Source organism: Lichenostomus cassidix, chromosome 24 (genome assembly GCF_008360975.1).
Source record: "Lichenostomus cassidix isolate B80296 chromosome 24, HeHo_3.0, whole genome shotgun sequence".
Taxonomy (NCBI): domain Eukaryota; kingdom Metazoa; phylum Chordata; class Aves; order Passeriformes; family Meliphagidae; genus Lichenostomus; species Lichenostomus cassidix.
Window position 1 is genome coordinate 3,164,151 of NC_139504.1, and position 20,785 is coordinate 3,184,935.

The following is a 20,785-nucleotide window of genomic DNA, read 5'->3' on the forward strand; positions in this document are numbered from 1 at the left end:
GCTGCCTCTGAACAAAATCACTGGGATATGTGAAAAAACCTGTTGTGTTCGTGACTGGGAGAGAAAAATTAGTATGCAAGCAGTGATAAATCCTCGGATGTGCACATTTATGTTTTTATCATGTAGTTAATCAGGAAGGAGTATGTTCGGTTTAGATACAGCTCCACACTTTGCCTCTCTAATCCGAATCCCAGAAGGGCCTTATAAAACCATAATCTGCAATGCAAAATTGCAAAGCATATGGGAGTGTCTATAGATTTTCCAAATCACCTGTGCCCTAATTTAATATGAATAACAATTAGTTTACTCTTATCAGTTAATTGTGCCCCTTGTGGATTCAGCAACACTGCAGCTCGTCACCAAACGCCTTTGTCTGAACAAACTTTAATTACACTTCCTCTCGCCCAGCCCTGCTAGCAGCTTCGGTGACAAAGGTGGAATTGCTGCTAGACAAAAATCCCACACCAGTGACAACCAGAATGGAGCCAGCAGGCTGCTTGTGGAGAGAAACAAACAGAGCAGCTCGGGGTTAATAGCAGGGAGGGTAATCCCAGCTCTGACATCGCCACGGCATCCCAGAGGAGCAGCACCAGATTCTCCAGCCCCAGACAGCACTGACAGCCTTCCTTCCCTATCTCCACCCCAGGCTGTGCCTGCCAGCCCTGGGCACCAGCAGCAGAAGAGAGGAGAAAGGCTTCCTTCACCTCTGGTGCTGTGATTAGCAGGAGATTGAGAGCTGGAGTGCCCAGGCCTTATTTCCAGCTCTGCCAGGTGCTCAAACCCAAACCTGATTCCTCATCCCCTTTGTCATTGATGGAGGTGTTGGCTGTGCACACACCCCTCACCCCGCATGGAGGGATCAATCCTGCCCTGAAAGCACCATTACTGCCCCCAGAAGTGCTGCAACATTTACCTTTGGCACGGGAAACGAGTTTTCTTTTCAAGGCGCAGAATTCCCCCTTGTGAATCATACAGCAACGCGAAAAGAGAGCAGATTGAGGACGACTGTTTCTACTTCCATTTCAAACACTGCAGGGTTTTGCACACACACAGGCCTTCAATCTCAGTTACACCATCACCTTGGCAGCAAAACGTTGCCTTTGCACAGCAGAGGATGGAGGCTACAAACCCTTTGGCACAGCTGAAGGAACAAGCCTGCAGAGCAGCAGATAAAGCCTGTGGTGTGGGGAATGCTCCCATCCTGCTCCATTCAGCCCAGGATTGCTCCCATCCTGCTCCTTCCAGCCCAGGAATGCTCCCATCCTGCTCCTTCCAGCCCAGGAATGCTCCCATCCTGCTCCATTCAGCCCAGGAATGCTCCCATCCTGCTCCTTTCCCCCAGAAATGCTCCCATCCTGCTCCTTCCAGCCCAGGAATGCTCCCATCCTGCTCCCTTCAGCCCAAGAATGAGATGCTGAAGCCCCAGAGGATGTGCACCTTTCTCTCCTGGCTGGAGGAGGCTCCAGAACTCTGCTACTGCTCCCACTCCCCGAAGGACTGCTGGGGTTTGGTATAAATTCTCACTGCTCCTTCACAGCACAAGAAAGTCCTGCAGGTTTTTGCCTCCCAGCCTTCAGAGCAGGTGTAAAAGGAGGATTCTCCATAATCCACGCTGATCCCTGCTCCTGAACACGGATGAGAAGGATGCTCACCCTGTCCAAGTCAGGGGATTCACACCTGCCACATCAAATATGCTTGTCACCTTTCTGCAGTGTGACCCCTGCTCCTCTCTGAAACGGGAACCTCCACCCTCACCAAGGAATAAGCTGCTGTGAATACTTAATTGCTTTTATTCCACTCCTGTAATTGTTATCATGACCTTTCTATGGACCATTCTGATGTGCCTCTCACCAGGTCATTATTTCTGAGCCATAGGCTCCGGTGGAACAGAAGCATTAATCTGCTCCAGACAGCAGATCCAAAGCTCGTGGTGTTTGATCTCTCCTGGTGAAAAAAGGAGGCCACAAGCTGGACCAGGCTGAGCTCTGGCATTCTGGCAATGCCATGAAATCCCTGGCTTTTCCCAGGGGATCCTCCCACCTCTCTTGCTGATCCCCTCATCAGCTTAGCAAGCAGCACAGCAAAAGCAACCACAGTTACAAATTTTAAATGCGGCCAAGAGCAAGCGGAACAGAGTGAGTGGGGAGGCCAGGCTGCAGCGGCCAGGATAATTCTGCAGGCAGCATTAGCTGCTTCAACAGCACAGTGAGTCACTCCCCCAGCTAATTCCCAGCTAAAGAGAAAAATCAGGCTTTGATTCTCCATGGAGGTATGAGCAACAGCACCTTTGCAGCTCTCCTTTCTGCTCCCAGCCATCCCCCACAGCACGATGCCAAACCCACCAGGCAGGACGAGCTGGCAAGAGAGAACAGGGGCTGTCTTTTGACCATCTCATTTTTCTCAGAACAAAGCCATGGCTCAAGCAGGGTTGCTTTGGCTGAAGGAGCTGGAAATATAAACCCAACAAAAGCTGATCCTGCAGGCCTGCCAGCTTTGGCAGTGTTCATGCAGGTCTGACAGCCTCACCCTGTAAATAAATTGTTGCTGGTGAAAGCACAGGAGCCATCTCATCCATCTCAGGTGCTGCAAATCCACGGCTGGCCTTTCCGAGAGACTGCACTATATTAAGAGAGCTGTTTAAATGGCTCCCAGCTCAACAAACAGCCTTTTCATAAACAGAAATTTAACATTTGTTAGGCCGTTGTGGCTGCCCCATCCCTGGAAATGTTCCAGGCCAGGCTGGATGGGGTTTTGAGCAACCTGGAATAGTGGGAGGTGTCCCTGCCCAGGGCAGGGGGTGGAACAGGATGATCCATAAGGTGCCTTCCAACCCAAACCACCCTATAATTGTCTGAATTTCGAATTATCAACAATCCTCATCTCTTTCTTCCCCTGTCTCCCAGCTACTCATTCCTGTCTAGAAAGAGAGAGACAAATCTCCAGCCAAAAGTGAGATAATGTCGTGCTCCCTCTGAGAACAGACCACGCTGCAGGGGAGGCACTGCAGGGAGAAAACATCCTCAAACTGGACTGCACCCTCAAGGTGACCAGCAATGTCACTGGCAGCCCTCACTGATGGCTCAGGCACAGACACAGAGCTGAGCTCTGCTCCAGCACCCAGAGCCTCCCTGGCCATGGGGCACTCCCAGCCAGCAGCAGCTCTGCCAGGGAGCTCAGCCCATCCTTTCAAAGGACCACACTATTAGGAAACAGCAAACATTTCCCCCCTAAACAACCCCTTTTGGGTCTCCAAGCCCTTTTGCACAGCTGCTGCAGTGCCTCTTGCAGGAGCAGGGCTGAGCTCTCGCTGCCCTTGCACAGAGGATGTTCCCAAACTGGCCCAAAGTGTGCCCAGGACTAAATAAACCTGCAATACCCACTTTAATGCTGGGTTGGATGCTGACCCAGTTTCTGCTCCCCTCTCTGTTCCAAGAAATGCAGCTGTTTGATGCCAGCAGAAGGCAGGGAATCAAATCTGCAGGGCTCACTAGGAGCCTGGCTGGGCATGGGGCTTCCCTTCAGGAGAAGTGCAGTGCCAGGACATCAGGCTCTGTTTGTGTGACATTCCAGCAGATCATGGCTGGTCAGGTAAATTAAATATTGCCCTGATTAGTTCTGATACACACAAGCATCCTCAGCCAGCAGCTGAGGAGCACAGGCAGGACAGGAATAACGTTTGTCCCTCGTGATGGAAGGAGCAAGTGCAGGGAACAGCCTGGAAAATGATGCCTTGATGGGCTTAGCTAAAACAGAGCTAGACAAAGTTCAGAGAATAAAAAGCAGTTATATTCATTGAAGGCCTTCAGGTGCATTCAGGGCAATCACAGCCCACCCAGGGCTACACCCAAAATGGACAGAAGGTCATGAGTTTTTCATACTTTATAAGTTCTGTCCATTTGCATATTGAGGTTTAATCCTCCAATTCCAGCTTCAGCTAATGAAGTCAATTACTCCAAGTTTGCTCCCCAGTTCACTGCTGTTTACATATCTTGGGCTCTGAGACAGTGAGGTGTGCTTGAGGTTTGAGCTTAGAGAGGAATTGTTTTGTCTAAAAATGAGAGAACAGCAGCTTAGCACCTGTATGGAGCCCAGAGTTATACACTAAAAATTACAGGATTTCAGATACATGAAAAATACAGAAGCTAAAATCCTAAAGCATCAAAAAGACAATCATTTCCCATCTGTGTGATGCTCAGCATCATTCCCACTGGGCAAACCACTTCCACAAACACATCTGGATCAACCCAAGGAGGCTCTGTGCCCAGAGCCACTCCTGGGAATCCTCCCTGAGTCCAAGCTCTGCATCAAGGTGCACACACAGGGGTCACTTTGTACCCTGGCTGTTCCCAGCCAAACCTTCCCTCACCTTTACACCCTGGCCCCAGGTGGGATGGATTCCCTGTGGCACAGGCTGATGGAGGAGCAGCCAGAGCCTGTCAGGAAGCATCAGCCTCACTCAGCTCCATCCTCCTGCTGCTTCCCTGCTCCCAACCAACCCTCTCAGCTCTCCCTGTGCAGGGCCTGCCTGCCCTCGGGCGACACTCCCGGGTTTCATTTCCTAAATGCTGTGATTATTATTTCATGGGGAGCTGGCTGGATGCGAGGCTGGATGAAGAGGACCAGCTTTTCAGGCAAACTGCTCACTTGAAGGGCAGCACAGGAAGGGAAAATGCTGGGAAATATCCAAAAGCCTGAGATAGAGGATGTTGTTTGTCTCCTTTCCTTCTGGTCCCTCATCCTGGGGTCAGAAAACATCTTCTGACTTAGGACGTGGATAAAGGAAAAGCAGAGTTTTGGAGATACCAAGTTCATCCTCAGAGCAAGACACCCAATATATGAATAATGGAAAAGCCTGTGGCAGCTCCACATTTGAGTTTGCACAGACATTTGCACTTAAAGCAGACTCAAATCCCTCTGCTTCACCCTTCCCTGATTGAATCCAGCATCCAAACTCGCTGCAGTACTCCAAGGGCAGTGAAACATCCCATGCAAACGAAGTGAAATATTAACTTATATTTGTAGATGACTTTTTTAAATGTCTGTGAAATACTCCTCTGTCATCCCACATCTTTTAGCTCTCCCCTGGCTAAACCCTCAGTCACACACTCTGTCTGAGCCCAGGCTGCATCTCAAGCAGCAGAAGTGAGCACAGAAGTTTTATTTCCTTGATTCTAAGATGAAAACAGCTCAGGATATTGCTAATGATTCCTTAGGATTTTAGCTTCTATATTTTTCATTTATCTGTAATCCTGTAATTTTTACTGTATAACTCTGGACTCCATACAGGTGCTAAGCTGCTGTTCTCTCATTTTTAGACAAAACAATTCCTCTCTGAGCTCAAACCTCAAGGACACCTCACTGTCTCAGAGCCCCAAGATATGTAAACAGCAGTGAATTGGGGAGCAAACTTGGAGTAATTGACTTCATTAGCTGGAGCTGTAATTGGAGGATTAAACCTCCATATGCAAATGGACAGAACTTATAAAGTATGAAAAACCCGTGACCTGCTGTCCATTTTGGGTGTAGCCCTGGGTGGCTTTATCTGCCCTGAATGCATCTTGAAGGCTTTAAATGAATATAACTGCTTTTAATTCTCTGAACTTTGCCTAGCCTCTGTTTTAGGTAAGCCAATCAAGGCATTACTAAGAGTCTGGTGCACAGCTCATCACAGGAAAGCCCAGGTGTGTCCCACACCCCCCTAACTGCCCCACAGCAGTGTCCCCAAGGTCCCTAAAGCTGTGGCTCTGTGTTCCCTCCCTCCAGCTGTGCTTGCTGGCCCTGGCTGCAGCTGGTGCTGGAGCTGTCAGCTCGCAGCTCTGACAGGAGCCGTTCTGCTCGGCACACTCGGCTGAGCAGCCCCTTCCAGCACAGTTTGTTATTCACATGCTCCGCCTGCTAATTGCCTCCTGAAACGGGCGAGGAACAGATGACGAGCAGAATGCAGCTCCTGACAAATTCCCCGGCGCTGTAAATACGGCTCACCTTGCTGTAAACAAGGAAATGCTCAAAAAGAAGGGAAGAGGCGAAGGCAGAAGGCGGAGTGCAGGAAAAATGAAATAAATCTGGAGTTTCTGTGCTGCTAGGCAGCCTGCCCAGGGGTGAGGACCTCAATCTATTTGGTGTTTCACTCCAAAGGCACCTGGGAGCCCCTGGGGAGCACATGCTAATGCCAGCACGGCTGCAAACCATTCCAGCAGAGCTGATTAGTGCCCACTAATAAAAAAACCTCTTTGTCTTGCTGAAGATACCCCAAATCAAGGTCTCCCAGGCAGGCTGTCTGCCTTCAGAACTAAATGCTAAAGAATGGGAGAAAGGAAAGGCTTAAAAACAAAGCAAAGGACTTTATTTCCTTCAGGCTCTGAGCATCTCTCCATCGGTTGTGTCAGGAGAGGTTTCTGCACCTCCCAGCCCCACACAGAACCAAGGATCTGCTGCCTCTTTGCAGGTGCAATGCCTCTGCTATTTTAAGGAAATTATAATTTGCTCTTAAAGATAATGAGATTTCAAATTAATAAATTCGGGGCTTTAAGCTCTCTGGGCTGTGAATCCACAGGCTACACTTTTAACACACTCCCAGATTTCTCCTCCACAGCCACAAGCCTTTTTTAAACCCAAAACTTCAATGTTCCCACACTTCCAGGAGCAGGGGCTCTACAGGGAAACATCAACTTCCATCAGATTCACGAGCACACGGCACAAAGTGACAGCACTGGTGTACAAACACCCAGAATTGGTGACTAAACCCTTGAGCAGCCATTGGGTCCAACAGTGTGGCTCATTCCACCCCACAGGGAGCTGCACTGCCATTCTAGATGTAGAAGCAATACAAACCCAGCTCTCATTCTTTGGGGACAGAAGGTGCTGGAAGCCCTAAAACCATGTGGGGTTGCAAATAATGGGGAAGTCAAGAGTGCCAGGCAAGTGAATGGTTCCTACAGACATCCCTGGAGAAAAGCACAAGAAAACTTCCCCGTGTGGGAAATGAACTTTGTCCCTGCTCAGGGCACGAGGACATCAGCTCTGATAGAAGATATCAAATGAAGCCAAGCAGATTAGGGGAAATGACCATGGAAATTTGAATTCACAGGATCCTTTTTTTTCTGCAGACAGATGGTCATTTCAGCTTTCTATTCTCTAATCCCTTGTTCTGCAAAGCAAACATCCTAAATCCCAGATAATGTAGGTTTTACCATCTCATGCATTTCCCCCAGCATTAAGGCTGCCCCAGTGATAGGAGACATATGCTGAAACATCTGCATGCCTGAGGAATTCACAGCCACAGGAATCTCCTACCTGGATCCAGGGGAGAGGAGATTCTGTGTCATGCTAAAATCATGATAACTTTCCAGCTGGTATCATGGGGATTAAAGGGAATGTTTTCCTGGGAATGGCCTTTCCCTAGAAAATCCAAAAACTCTGCTGGGAAGAAATCAGGCTGCCAGAATTTTGCCCCCAGACCCAGGCAAAGGAGCTGATTTCTGAGGGAAGGAGGAGAGGACTGATGAAGGCTTGGTGCTCAGAAATTCATTCCCATTTTCCCTACTTGTCAGCTCAAGTGATTCACTGAAGCAGCTTCTGAAAACCTCACCAAGGGCATTCACAATTAAACAGATATTGAACTGAATGTCATGAAATATGCATATTGTTTGTTTTCTAAAAAGCTATTTAGATCAGGCCATGAAATGACCAGGAATTGAGAATTAGAGCAACAATCAATCCCCAAGTAGCCTCTGATGAGCTCTGGATGGAGGTGGAGCACAGGGATGATCTGCAGGAGCTCTACAAGAGACACACTGGGGTAAATCACCATGTGGAGAAATGGTCCAGAGCTCTTGGAACCAGCTGGAGATCCAGCCTGGTCTCCTCAGCCAGGGCAAAATCTCAAAGGATGCATTCTTGCAGCAGAGAAATCACACCTGTGCTGTTCATAATGCTCACAGCACAGTCCCAAATGGGATATCTCCAGAGATGCACTTTTTAGGAGCTCCAGAAGCAGAGAAAATCTTCAGGGACATCATTTTGGACAGGGGAGAGACATCCCTGACTAGGAGGAATCACCTTCTTCTACCTGCAGCTTTGCACAGGGCAGGATTTGCAGCCCAAAATGTATTGCACAGACCTGGAAATCTCCTCCCTGACCTGGAAATCTCCTCCCTGACCTGGAAATCTCTTCCCTGATCTGGAAACTTCCTCCTTGGCCTGAAAATCTCCTCCCTGACCTGGAAATAGCCTCCTTGACCTGGAAACTTCCTCCTTGACCTGGAAACTTCCTCCTTGACCTGGAAATCTCCTCTCTGACCTCAAAATCTCCTCCCTGACCTGGAAATCTGCTTCCTGACCCAGAAATCTCCTCCCTGAGGTTCTCATCCCACCCAGGGCTGCTGTTTCTCTCTCCCCCTCCCTGGCTAATGGCTCACTGTTCCTATTCGTGCACGAGGAGTAAATTCCTCATTATTGGAGAGAGAGATCTGACATGTACAAACAATTGGAGTAAATTGATTGTATTTTCCAAATCATCACCCAGACTCTAATTCTATCTGCAAGGCGTGCTAATTTGAGCTGGAATTGCCTTCTAAATTAGGAATTAGAGCTTTTGACAGGGCAGAGCAATGGCTGTCCCTGTGTCACAGGGCTGGTGGGGGGAAGGCTGCAGGTCCCTCCCCAGATCACACCAAAGAGAATTTTTGTCCCTCAGCATTGTTGAAAGGTGGTGAAGGAGATCAGTAAAAGAGATTTTAAGGGAGGAAAGGAACAAACTTCTCCTTTTGAAACAAAATATTTAAATGGAATTGTTCTACACCCAGAACCTACATTTTTCTCACCCAGAAAATCCTTTGAAAACTGGACATAGAAGGCTTTGCACTTCTTTTTTTTTGAGTGGAGATGCGGAGTATGGAAAAATCAGGTCTCAGAGCACGCAGGGAGAGGATTTGTTGGTGCAGCAAGCAGAGGACAGGGTGCCCTGTGCTCTCCCAGACATGAGGTCATCCCTGCCAGCCCCGAGGGGGAGCTGGGCCAGCTCATTGGGATGGCAGGGAGACAAAACCCTGGAGCTCACTTGAGTCATGAACCCACAGAGCAGCTCTGTCTGCAGTCAGGGAAGGGATCAGGGTGTTCTGAGCTTCCCAAAATGAGGTGTGTGCTTCTCACACATCACCTTCTCCCTCCAAAACAGGGATTTCTCATCCTGCTCCAGTCCTCAGATGCTCCTTTCCCAGGGAAGGGGAAACAAATGCTGGGATGGCTGTCAGTCAGATTGCTGGAACGGTGGAAGGAGCAGCATGACAAAATAAAAGCTAAATTGGTGATGTTTGACTCTCGGGTCACCCTGTGGGTGGTGGAACTGCAGAACTCCGAATTTCCCATGGAAATGGATGGAAGTTTGGGCACAAAGCAGCTTTTCCTTTTCCTGGGACAGTTGGGATGTCTCCCACATGGATCCTGGTTTTTTAGAAGGGTGAACTTACCCTGCAGCCCCCAACACAGGGGTTGACACCTTTTTCTCTCTCTCTTGTTTTTGCAAAGCCTATGGAAAAATAGAATTAATACTTTTCTCTCCCACTTGTGTTTCCAAAGCCTATAGAAATATAGGATTAACACCCTTTTCTCTCCCACCTGTTTATGAAACGGACAGAAATATAGGATTCTGCCAGTCCCTTTGGGCAGCAAAAATAACATCCTCATGGAGTTCTCTTTGAGACTGACACACGCCAGAGAAATTTGTTGGAAATTCACAAATGGCTCAAAAGCTATCAGAGGGCCAAAGACAGTGGGGATCTCAAAGGCCCCTGTCTTGTTTGAAAAGCCAAGGAAAACCATCTCAGAGGAATAAATATAATTATCACCACAGCCCAGAGAACGCTCCCAGCTTAAGCTGGACCTGGCACAGAGGAATAGATAAATAATGGAGAGGGAAGGGGGAAGCCAACACTGCATCTCTCAGATATGCAAAACCACCCAGCTAAACCCCAGGGAGCCACAGAGCTGCCTTTGTACAGCAATGATTAAAGACAAAACAAACACCACCGAGGTTTTTTCCCCCCTTTGCCTTTTAACTGCAGCAATTATAGAAACTTAACCTGAAGCACACTCCGGTTGATCTGCAGAGCTAGGTGTGTTCTGGATTTGCAACCCAGGTGGTCAGGGAGAGAGAATTCCTGCATGGGATGTGGTGCTGGGTGGCAGGAGTGATGGTTTCTCCCTCTTTTCGAGGACATAGATTTCCTGGGATGGATGGCAGAGGTTGGAAACAACACCTGAGGTCAGTCAGGACTGCCAAAGCATTACCACCACCCTGGCAGCCTCACCAAGCCACTGAGACCCTAAAACGAGCCAAGGCAGTAATTCAGGAAAGGAGGAATTTCACCCCTGGAAATGCAGTTTAATGCCTTTGGGCTTGTGCCACCCACTGTCTGTTTCCAAAATCATTCTGTGTGAGCTCAGATCAGCCTCACTGCTCCTCACACAGCCATGGCCACATTCAACTTCGTGCAACAAAATGCACTCAAAAAAAGTGTTTTCCTGGCTTTTAACTTTTTAATTTTTTTTTTTTATCTTTGGAGGGTGCATTCCCAAGGTTCTTCCCTCTCCCCACAAAGAAAAAGTGAGAGATGATGGGTGGGGGAGAGAAAGCAGCACGGTGAGACATGAATCATAGGATGGAGAAGAAGGTAATTCCAGGAATGAGAGCTTTTAATGAGGGAACAAAAGGTGACCCAGCTAGAAAAGAGGATCATGGAGCAGTCCAGCCAGCTGAGAGTGATGCCTTAAGGATTTTTAGTGTCTATTTTTCATGTATCTGTAGTTATTGTGTGTAGCTCTGGACTCCATATAAAGTGCAAAAAACCTCTGTTCCCAGCATTTTAGACAAAACAGTTGGTCTTCAGTGGAAAATCCAAGGATGCTTTGCTGCCTCAGAGCCCCAAAATATGTAAATAACAGTGAACTGGGGGAGCAAACTTGGGGTGATTGACATCATCACCTGAAGGTGTAATTGGAGAATTGAAGCTCAATATGCTAATAGACAGAACTTATAAAACGTGAAGAACTCATGACTCACTGTCCATTTTGGGTGTAGCCTCTCAAGGCTCTGTCTGCCCTGAATGTACCTAAAGGCCTTTAATATATTAATCTGCTTTTTATTCTCCTAACTTTGTCTAGCCTTCTGTTTCAGGTAATTCTGATTTAGGCACCCAGAGCAGTTTGGTGCTCAGGTGACAGCAGAGCCTCACCTTAGCCAGAACAGCTCCAGCCCTGCCTCTCAGCACCAATCCCATTCAACATCCCCAGCACATCCACAGCAGTGCAGAATATCAAGGTAAATGATCAGTGGGGTGAGCTGCTGGTGCCTTTGCTGCCCTGAGCAGCTGGGCTGGCTCAGCAGCCCTTGGATCCCACAGCACAATCTCTCCCATTGTCCTGCACTCTTGGGAGAGGCACTGCAGCTGCAGCACACGTGGAGAGACACAGCCCTGCTCTCCTTCAGATGAGGGAAAACTGGCCCTGGATGCTCCTGAAAAAAAACCCAGCTGTGATTTGTTGGTTTTGGGGTGGTTGTTGGGTTTGGGGTTGGTTATTTGGGGCTGTAGTGATGAGTTTGCCTTCTCTTCCCATTGAAGGGAATTATCCAGGGTTTATGTTGGCAATGCTCTCCTGGAGATGCCCAAATCTGCAGGCAAAGGAGGCAAAATCCTCTCCCCAGACACACCTTTGGCAGGAAGGATGAGGCTGTGGCTAAAATTCTGTATTTGCCACCACAGCAATTCCCACACAGCAAGAGGGGAAGAATTTATAATTATCCTAAATGCAAATTTTACCAAAGGGAAGTTTCCCACTTTGTATTTGGGCCAAAGGAACACCTTTGACTGCTGCTGATACCAAACCCTTCATGTGAAACTGCAGTTTTGTGTGCAGGCAGAGCCTAAACAGACTCCATGGAAAAACCAAAAAATTCATGTCTAGCCCCTGATCTTCAAAAAAAGAGGTGGGGGAAAAATATACAGCTTTGTCTTACTCTGCAAGACAGAAATACAGCCACAGTTTTCCTTCCCAAATGGTCTTTTTTAACTAAAACCACCTCATCCATTTCATAAAAGCAACTCATTTTAAAATAGCACGACTTTGGCATTAAAAATGTTTCCCCTTCATAAACCACCACTGCTACATTTTTAATACAATAGCAATTCATATCATCTAGAAATATGCTGGAGCTTGTATTTAAAGGAATATTAAAAATGCTTCCAAGGCACTGTAGCTATTCAAAGGCATCCTTTCCCTTTTCCTCCCCACATGGGGGATAAAGGAGCTTTCAGGAAAACTGACAAATGGGGTTTTCTTTTCAAGCCACAACTGTTGCCCATTTTTCAACCAGGATTCCACAAATCATCTGTGGAATGATGGAGGTGTGGAGTCCAAGCTCAGAAGGTTTGATTTCCTCTCTGGAGTTCAGATCCTGGCATGTCCACATGAATCAGGGACAGCAGTAGACACTTTCAGGTCTTATATCAACAATTAAAGCCTAAATTTGAATTTCAGATCACAGGAAAAAGCCAGACAAGGGGAGTTTCAGTTCTGCTCCTGCAATCAGCCTCCTGCACCCAAATACCCCAAATAAATAGGGTGTTGTGCTGACAAACACACACACTCATTTGGCTGGAAGTCATGGTCTATCCTTCCCTTTCCTCAGCAGCAGGAGGTTTCATTAACTCAAAGCAAGTCATTAACGTAAAGGAAAAAAACAAAAAGAGAGAGAGATAAGAAATGGGAAATCCAAAATAATTTTGTTGATTTTCCAATAGTGCTGCAAGAGATGCACTGAGAAACCCTGGCACAAAATAAACGTGGAAATAAGGGAGTTCCCCTGTGCTGCCAGCTGGCTGCAGAGCTCCCAGTGCTGACAGCAGTGGCAGGAGCTGGGTTTGTCTTTGTTTTTGGGGATGTCAAGCCACGTGTGCAGGACAGTCCTTGCTGTTGTCACACAGCTGCTGCTCCCTACCAGCCTTGATACAATTCTTCAAATCATATTTCTTATTCATTTATTGGATGCTTCAACTCCTCCATACTGACACAAAATACCCTCTTTGGGTTCATCTTCCTTGTACAAACCTTCTGCCAGTGAAACCTCCACTCCCTGGAGCTAAATCCTGCTGTTGTCCCCAGCTCTGCAGGATTCTTGGCTCGGACTCCAAGAACCTGCACCAAACCCAAATCCTTTTCATTAATGACATTTTAGCCATCCCACAACACTCTGGCTCGGATTTTTCCATGTGCAAAGTCTCTCCAAACCACGGAGCACTTTTTGGGAGGCACTGAGTGTTGGGGAGGATGGTTGATGTGAGCAGGAAGCTGTGGGACACAAGGAAAGGGAAGCTAGCAGCAGAACCAATTTGCTGTGTGACTCTAGATGGAACGCTGTGAACACACAGGAGTGAGGTAAATCTGACCAATTTGCACCTGGGATGGCAGAAAACTGATCAAGGAGGGGAGAAAAACGTTCTGCCAGCAAGCTGGCACCTCTCTCCTCCATAAATCCCTGAGCCCAGAGGCTCCCAAACCTTCTCACATCCCTCTTTCCCTCTGGGGGGTTGGCACAGCTGAGCCCCACACCTGGAAAATCGAGGAAGGAACAGTTCCACCTTCCCTCATCCTGCCTGGAAAAGAGACAGAGATCCCTGCCACACAGCTAAACGCCCAGATGCTTCTTCCCAGATCCTCTCCTTTGTTTTCAAAGCGCTAGGACAAAGCTGGATAAACTGATATTTATTTTCCCGGTGGGTGGAACTGGGAGCAGAAAGCGGCGAAGTGCTTCGCCTGAGGCAGCAGATCAAGCCAGCAGCAGAATGAAAAAGCTCCGTGTGCCCCTGGCTGGTTTGATGATTGCCCACCTGACTGTGCCACCTCTGCAGCAGTTCTGCATCCCAGCATCATCGGTTTGTTGTTTCCACACACAGGTGGAAAAGGAAATATTTATAGAAAGGGACACAGCGCTTGCCAGGTGGGGATTCTGCATTAGCCAGGCAGGGATGTGGAATTTATCAGGCACAGATAAGCTTTTGAGGAACTGGGGGAGAAGTGTTCATTAGCTGGCGAGATGCACTGCCAGGCAGCAGAAATGCTCCCCTTTCGATCAGCAAATCACACCTTTTGCAGCAGGATTAGCTGATGCCTTTAATGATAATGTAAGAAGATTACACTTCCCCTTTCTCTTCACGACTCAAAGCCCTTAAACACAGAGAGCCAGCGATACTTCTCGAAATATCACGGTGGAATTACCACTCTGCTGGCACAGAGAGCTGGAGAGGCCATCAGAGTGGAGCAATGCCTCAAACACCTTCCTACAACAGCTCAGCACGAGAAAACAGAAGCAGGTGAACGCCTCAGATCACATCTCCAGCACGGGCAGCGCTCAGGAGATTAGGGATGCGCTTTGTGATGAAAACCTGAGATAATCCAAACACTCAGCGCCGTCCAAGCACTGCTTTTTTGGATGCTTTCAGGCCAAGCAGAGGAAAATGGCTTTCCATTTCCAATTGCAATTTCCCAATTCCCGTGGATCCTGGGGGTTGGGAAGCAGGGGAATCCCATCCTGCTTTGTCCCTAACAGCTTCTTCCTCCCTTGCAGCTTTAAGCGTTGGTATCCAGGGGATATTTATATTGGGAGATGCAAATTAAGGAGCATTTCTCGAACACAGAAAGCTCTAATTAACAAATAGTCCATCCAGGCTCGGTTAAATATTTAAATGATCTGACAGAGCTGAGCAGGGCTTGGAAACTGAGCAGCAGTTTGTTTGTTTGTTTTTTTTAAAGCAGGAGGGCTCCACTCTGAGAGTTTAGGTGGAGGGGAGCTGGAACTGAACCAAAGGGAATAAAGATGAAACCAAAGGTGTAACAGAAAATTGGCAGGGGATGGGAGGGGGGAGTTTTCTGTGAATTAAATGATTTAGTTCAGGTCTTGTTAAATTCTCCCCAGGCTCTGATGCTGCTGCTGAGGAACAGGAGAGTGCTGCACTTGGAGCACCCACAAGTAGGGGTTTCTCTTCCATCCCTATTCCCAAATTATTCCCGATTTATTCCCAATTTATTCCCAATTTATTCCCGATTTATTCCCAATTTATTCCCAATTTATTCTCAATTCATTCCAAATTTATCAGCAGGGAAAGGCAGGATGGCACACAGGGAGTGGTTTCTTTGGTGGGCATCTTAAATCAAAGCCTTTCTGGGGGGATAAAGGGCTGATCCAGGAAAGCTTTGACATGACTTGTGACTTCCTCAGCCCCAAAGGGGTGGTGGGAGTGATTGTGGCTCAGGGTACATCCAGCTCTTCCCATCCCAGGGAGATAAGAACATCCCAAACCCAAGGTAAGAGCTGCTTATGGGGAACTTAAAGAGAGAAATCCTCCTTTTCTGTACCTTTTGAACCTATTTTTACCATCCTTTCATGAGACATTATTATCTATTAAAGCCTGGGGGATGACTTAGGGGTGAAGAAAGTTCTTGATCTCTGCAGGATGACAGAGGTTTCGAGCTTTTGCTAAAGAGTAATTTTTAATTCTAAAAATTCCTGTTCTAAAAATTTCACACCTGTGAAATTCCATGGGGCAGACTTGTGAGGCAGCAGATTTTTCAAGGCAGAGGGACAGGCACAGAGGTGGGGCTGGGATAGTTTTCCTGCTGTTTTCTCCATCCCATCCCTGAGCCCAGGAGAGGATGATGCTGGATGGAAGAAGCTGATATCAGTCTCCAGGTTTTCTTGGAGCTGAGCAAACTCACAGAAGGTTGTGGTGAAAAAGAAAAAAAAAAAAAAATTGTTTCTACTGGAGCACCTGGAATAAACCCAAGCTCAACAAAGGGATCTCATTTCTGGGAACCAGTCTAGTTTATATTTAATTTCATATCATTCATCTTCCCCGTTGCTGCTGTACCTCCACCCATGTGTTTTTGCTGCTCCCTGAGCCAACAGAATGAATAAAAATCCCAGGTTGAGCCTTTATTAGCGTGTGTAATGCAAGTCAAGCTGCTCTGAACATCCTCTTGTTGGGTATTAATGCAGCATGCCATTTGTTACACGAGTATTTTGCTGTGGCAGACAGAAAGTGACATTTATAGGTCTATCATGAGAATGAATTTCACCATCCATTAAAATGATGTACAGGTAAACACTCCATTCATTTTAAATCCAGGAGCTTTGGTTCTTTCTCTGCTCTGCTGGATGGGTCCATCAATACAGCCACTATTAGCCCAACTATTCGCTGGGAAGTGAGAACGACTGAAAAATGTGCCAGACCTGTAATTAAAGGGGTTGTAGCTTGAAGGGAGAGTGGAGGAATTAAAGTTATTGGTGAAATTTCCTCTAACAGATCTGTGCTGCATCTCTGGAAAGGTCCCATTCCATCAGCAGGAGACACCAACCAGCCACTACAACCAGCCCAGGGCCAGATTTACAGAATATTTATCTAAAATTCAAAATTAAAAAAAGTCAGTGTCTGGAAAATCTGTAAATCTGGGTTTCTGAACTGCTCTGTTGGGTGCAGCCACTAAAGGAAGGCAAGAGAGTGTGAGGAGTTGGCACTGGGCTCAGCTATTGCTGCAGTTGTCACTTTTTAGGGCAGGTTGGTGTCCCTGATTGGCCCCAAACGGGCCCAGAGACGCTTCAGAGACAAAGAGAAGTGGGTGTTTGCTTTATTTTGTGCACCAGGTGTGGGGGATTCACTCCTTCTAACACACACACCTCGGGACTCCCAACAACACAATATTATAGGTAAAATTTATGAATATTCATCACACTCCCCAGAATAGGAATGGTTATACACATCATTTCTCTGAAGTCATTAATATCATTAGCATGTGCACCACACATGCTAATTGGTGTCTTGGTGGTCTTTGGAGACCCCAAAACCCCTCCAGGATGAAGGTCCCAGTAGTGTTCCTCACAATGCACTTTTCATGTTTCTCTCTGGAGCATCCATAGTCCTTCATGGGATGATTCAGCAATTCCCATGCTGGCTTCAAACAGATTCATGTCCCTCTTATCTTGATAAATGTCACTGTTGAGCCGCTAGCAGAGAAAGAAGACCCGGGTTCTCAGTGTGGCATAAAAAAGAGAGATTTATTATTTGATTCCAACTTATATAGATTTTTCAGAGGTCACTCAGATTGGTCAGTCAGAAACCTTCCCCTAGGCGTGATTGGCCAGGCCTGAACTGTCCACATCCGAGACACTGTTTTTAATAACATCCAAACTTTATCTTTGTTTATAAAACACAGGAAGAAAAGAGAAAAAGTTCCCATGAGAAAGGTCTGTGCTGGCCACAGATAAGATTAAGGGAATCCTGTTTTTCTGGGTGTTAGAATTCACCCATTCTGTCTCTCAGTAGTTAACTTGAGTTAACCCTTTCTCATCCCTCAGTCACCACATCCCACCCAGGAGGTGACCACCGCTGAAGGAGAAGTCTGCATTTCCATATTCCCCAATTCCCTGCTTGGGAGGATGTACACGACGTTTTCTATGGAATTATCATGAAAAACGAGCGAGACGGAAAGCAAACGTGCTCCAAACATGAGCCCTGGCAAACCAAGCCCTGCTGTTTACCCGCTGTAATTGCAGAAATTAAGGTAATAACAATTACAATTAAGTGACTCACATGTACGACTGCGCAATTAATTTGGGCTCAGAGGCAGCGGTATTGTGTATTAAATAAAAGGCAATGATGATGGATCAGGCTTGCTGTGTGACTCAGATGGCTGCATTGCTCATCTGGGCTCAACCCCAACCTTCCTGCAGAGCCACGGGAGGCTGCAGGGAGCTGGGATCAGGAACAGCTCATCCTTCCCTGGGTGTGTCACCGAATCTACGGGAAAAAATACAAAAACTCTCCAACAACATTTTAATGTTAGAGAGTCAAGGCATTACTTTATTATCTGGACAGGATGTTGCTCTGGCCAGGATGTACCACAGAAATCATCTCATCTACACATAGCCCGGGTGTGCAGAGAGAATCATTCTATGATACACAGCTTTTACCTGATTTTCAGATATTTTATACAGTAAAAATACATAGGAAAGCATTAGGTCATTGTTCATTGGTCTAAAGTTGAGCAAACTCTTAGTATTCAGTTTTCTATTGGATCTAAATCTCTTCGCCTCTGATGCTAATTAGATTCTTCATTCTTCAGTTTTTCTCATCAGTCCTTTCTGGGCCAGGGTGTCTTCAGCCCTGCTGGAGGTGGTCTGGGGCAGCCGTTTGTGATATCCATCACGTCTTGTTGATAACCACAAGGTCCTGGAGGATGTTCTGTTAATAGTCTTTATCGTTCTGGTTATCTTCGGGGTCACTCCCAATCTGTGGGTATGCTGAGTTCACCAGACCTCATCTGGTGGAGCAATGCCCTGGAAGAAACCTAAAAGTCCTTTTCCCAGGGCAAAGACAAACAAAACCTTTGACTAAAGTTATACAAAACTTTTAAACCTGATATATTTTCCAACAGGTGCAGCACCAAACCTGGGTCTGACAGCCTTTTCGCAAAGTCAAGATGCTCCTCTGGCTCTCCTGGGCCAAAGGCAGCCTGGGAGGGTTGTGTTTGCTCCATCTGAGCTCTGTTTGCCCTTCCTGTCCTTTGGAATGTGTTCCTGTCTTTGGAATGTGTTCCTGTCTTTGGAATGTGTTCCTGTCTTTGGAATGTTCCTGAGCTCAGGTTTAATAATTTCACACCAAATATTGGTGCTCTGCTGGGCTCCCTTCGGATCAGTCACATCTGGAGGCCTTTTCATGGCTGTTACACAGCATTAATTAGCGTTAATTAGCCAGGCTCCCCCGGGCTGCACGGAGCCCCAGAGAGCTCCAGCAGGAGCTGTGTCACTCACTCGCAGAGGTCACAGGGATGTCCCCAAGCAGAGCCACTTCTCTCAGGGAAAATCCCAGTGACAACCACAGCAGTTCTGCTCCTGAGGCAAACTGCCAGAGTTCCACACCCACTTGTTGCATTTCCACGAAGTTTTTCCTGCTTTTGTGAATATTTTGAGCCCCTGAACCTCTAATTCTGTCTGCTTTTAACTATTGACTTGCTGACACCATCAGAATATGGTTGTTCGTGGCAAAATGTGTGCCCACAAATCAAAAGAGAATAAAATGTTCCTACGTCTCTTTTTAAATTCCAGTGGCTGCATTTCCAGCATCTAAACATTTTTAACTTGAGCCTATGATTTATCACCTGCAGTTTCCTACTCATCCAGTAAGAACCAGAGAATTTAGATGTTATGGCAGGAAGACTTTTAAGAAAGAAATCTCTTTCCTTTCCTGCTAATATTCTTCAAAATCAGTGGGGAAAAAAAAAAGAGTATAGAAAAATCAATGCAAAAAAATTATTTCTAAGTAGGATGTGTTATAAAATGCTCCTAGAGGCATCAGCAAGTCTAGGATTCCCATAAATAAGCTTTCCACAATCAGTCAGTATTTAATTAACACCCAGAAACTGCCTGACAGAATCTAAATGGAATCTTCAAGGCACTTAATTTAGCAAGTGTTGCTGAAATGTATTGCAAATGGCTCTCCTGGCCAGTTGTTTCTCTCCCACAGATGCAAAAGCTTTATCTCATGGGCAGCTTGTCTGCCTGAGTTTGGGAAAACCTGAAAAGCTGCAATTCACTCCCAAAGTGGCTCCATTTAATTCATCCTCCTCTTTCTCTCAATTTCAGCCCCTCCCCTGAGGAAATGCAAGTGAAGAGAGCCTGTTAGCTGAGGCTGGAAGAAGGAAGCAGAAAGCAAGAAGGTATTTCCCAAAAACTGCTGCAGGAATAATTACTGAAACCTCGCAGCTCTTGTTCCATCAAAGGAATTATTTTCGGAGCAACCCTCGCTCTCCTTGCTAATTTCTGTTCATACTCATTTGGACATGTGTGGCTTCAGCTGCCTTTGTACCAGCTAAGCTCTGCCTTTGATCTCTTCATTAGCAGGGGGCCTTGGGAATGTGTTTTTATTTAAAAAAATCGCCCTGGAAAATGTTCTGTTGCAAAATCACTCCTGGCGTGGCAGTTTGCTGAGCGAGGGTTAAAGATTGATGCTCCTGCTGCAGACTGGGAGAGGTTTGCCGGAATTTTCAGTGGGAGGGAGAGAAGGGTTGATTTGTCTGTGGGATCTCACCAAATCCCACTAAAAACCCCACCGTGCCAGAGGTATTTCCTCTCAGAGTGGGGAAAATCAAACGTGGATGGAAAAGTGCAACCAGAGGGGCAAAGATTCCTCCCTCAACAGCCTCCAGACTTGGGGATTTCAAAGATTCTTCCACTCACCTGTGGCATCTTTGCATTTCACAGGATTTTCCCTTTTTCCTCCCCATTAATTCATACAAGCATTGCTGTGTGATTTCTCATTTTCTTTTCTCTTCATTTCAAATCTTGCATTTCTTCCTGGATTCTCACTCTCTCCCGAGTTTTGACCCAAATGAGACACTCAGAGCCTTCTCCAATATTTAGTGATTCCCAGGTAATGATGTCGATTATTATTGTTTCCCAAAATATTGTCTCCAACCCTGCACTCCATACAGGGTGCTAAGCTGCAGGGTACTAAATTCTCTGTTTTTAGATGAAACAATTCCAACCTCCAGGACACCTCACTGTCTCAGAGCCCAAAATATGTAAACAGCAGTGAATTGGGGAGCAAACTTGGAGTAATTGACTTCATTAGCTGAAGGTGTAATTGGAGGATTAAACCTCAACATGCAAATAGATAGAACTTATAAAGAATTAAAAACTCATGACCTGCTGTCCATTTTGGGTGTAGCCCTGGGTGGG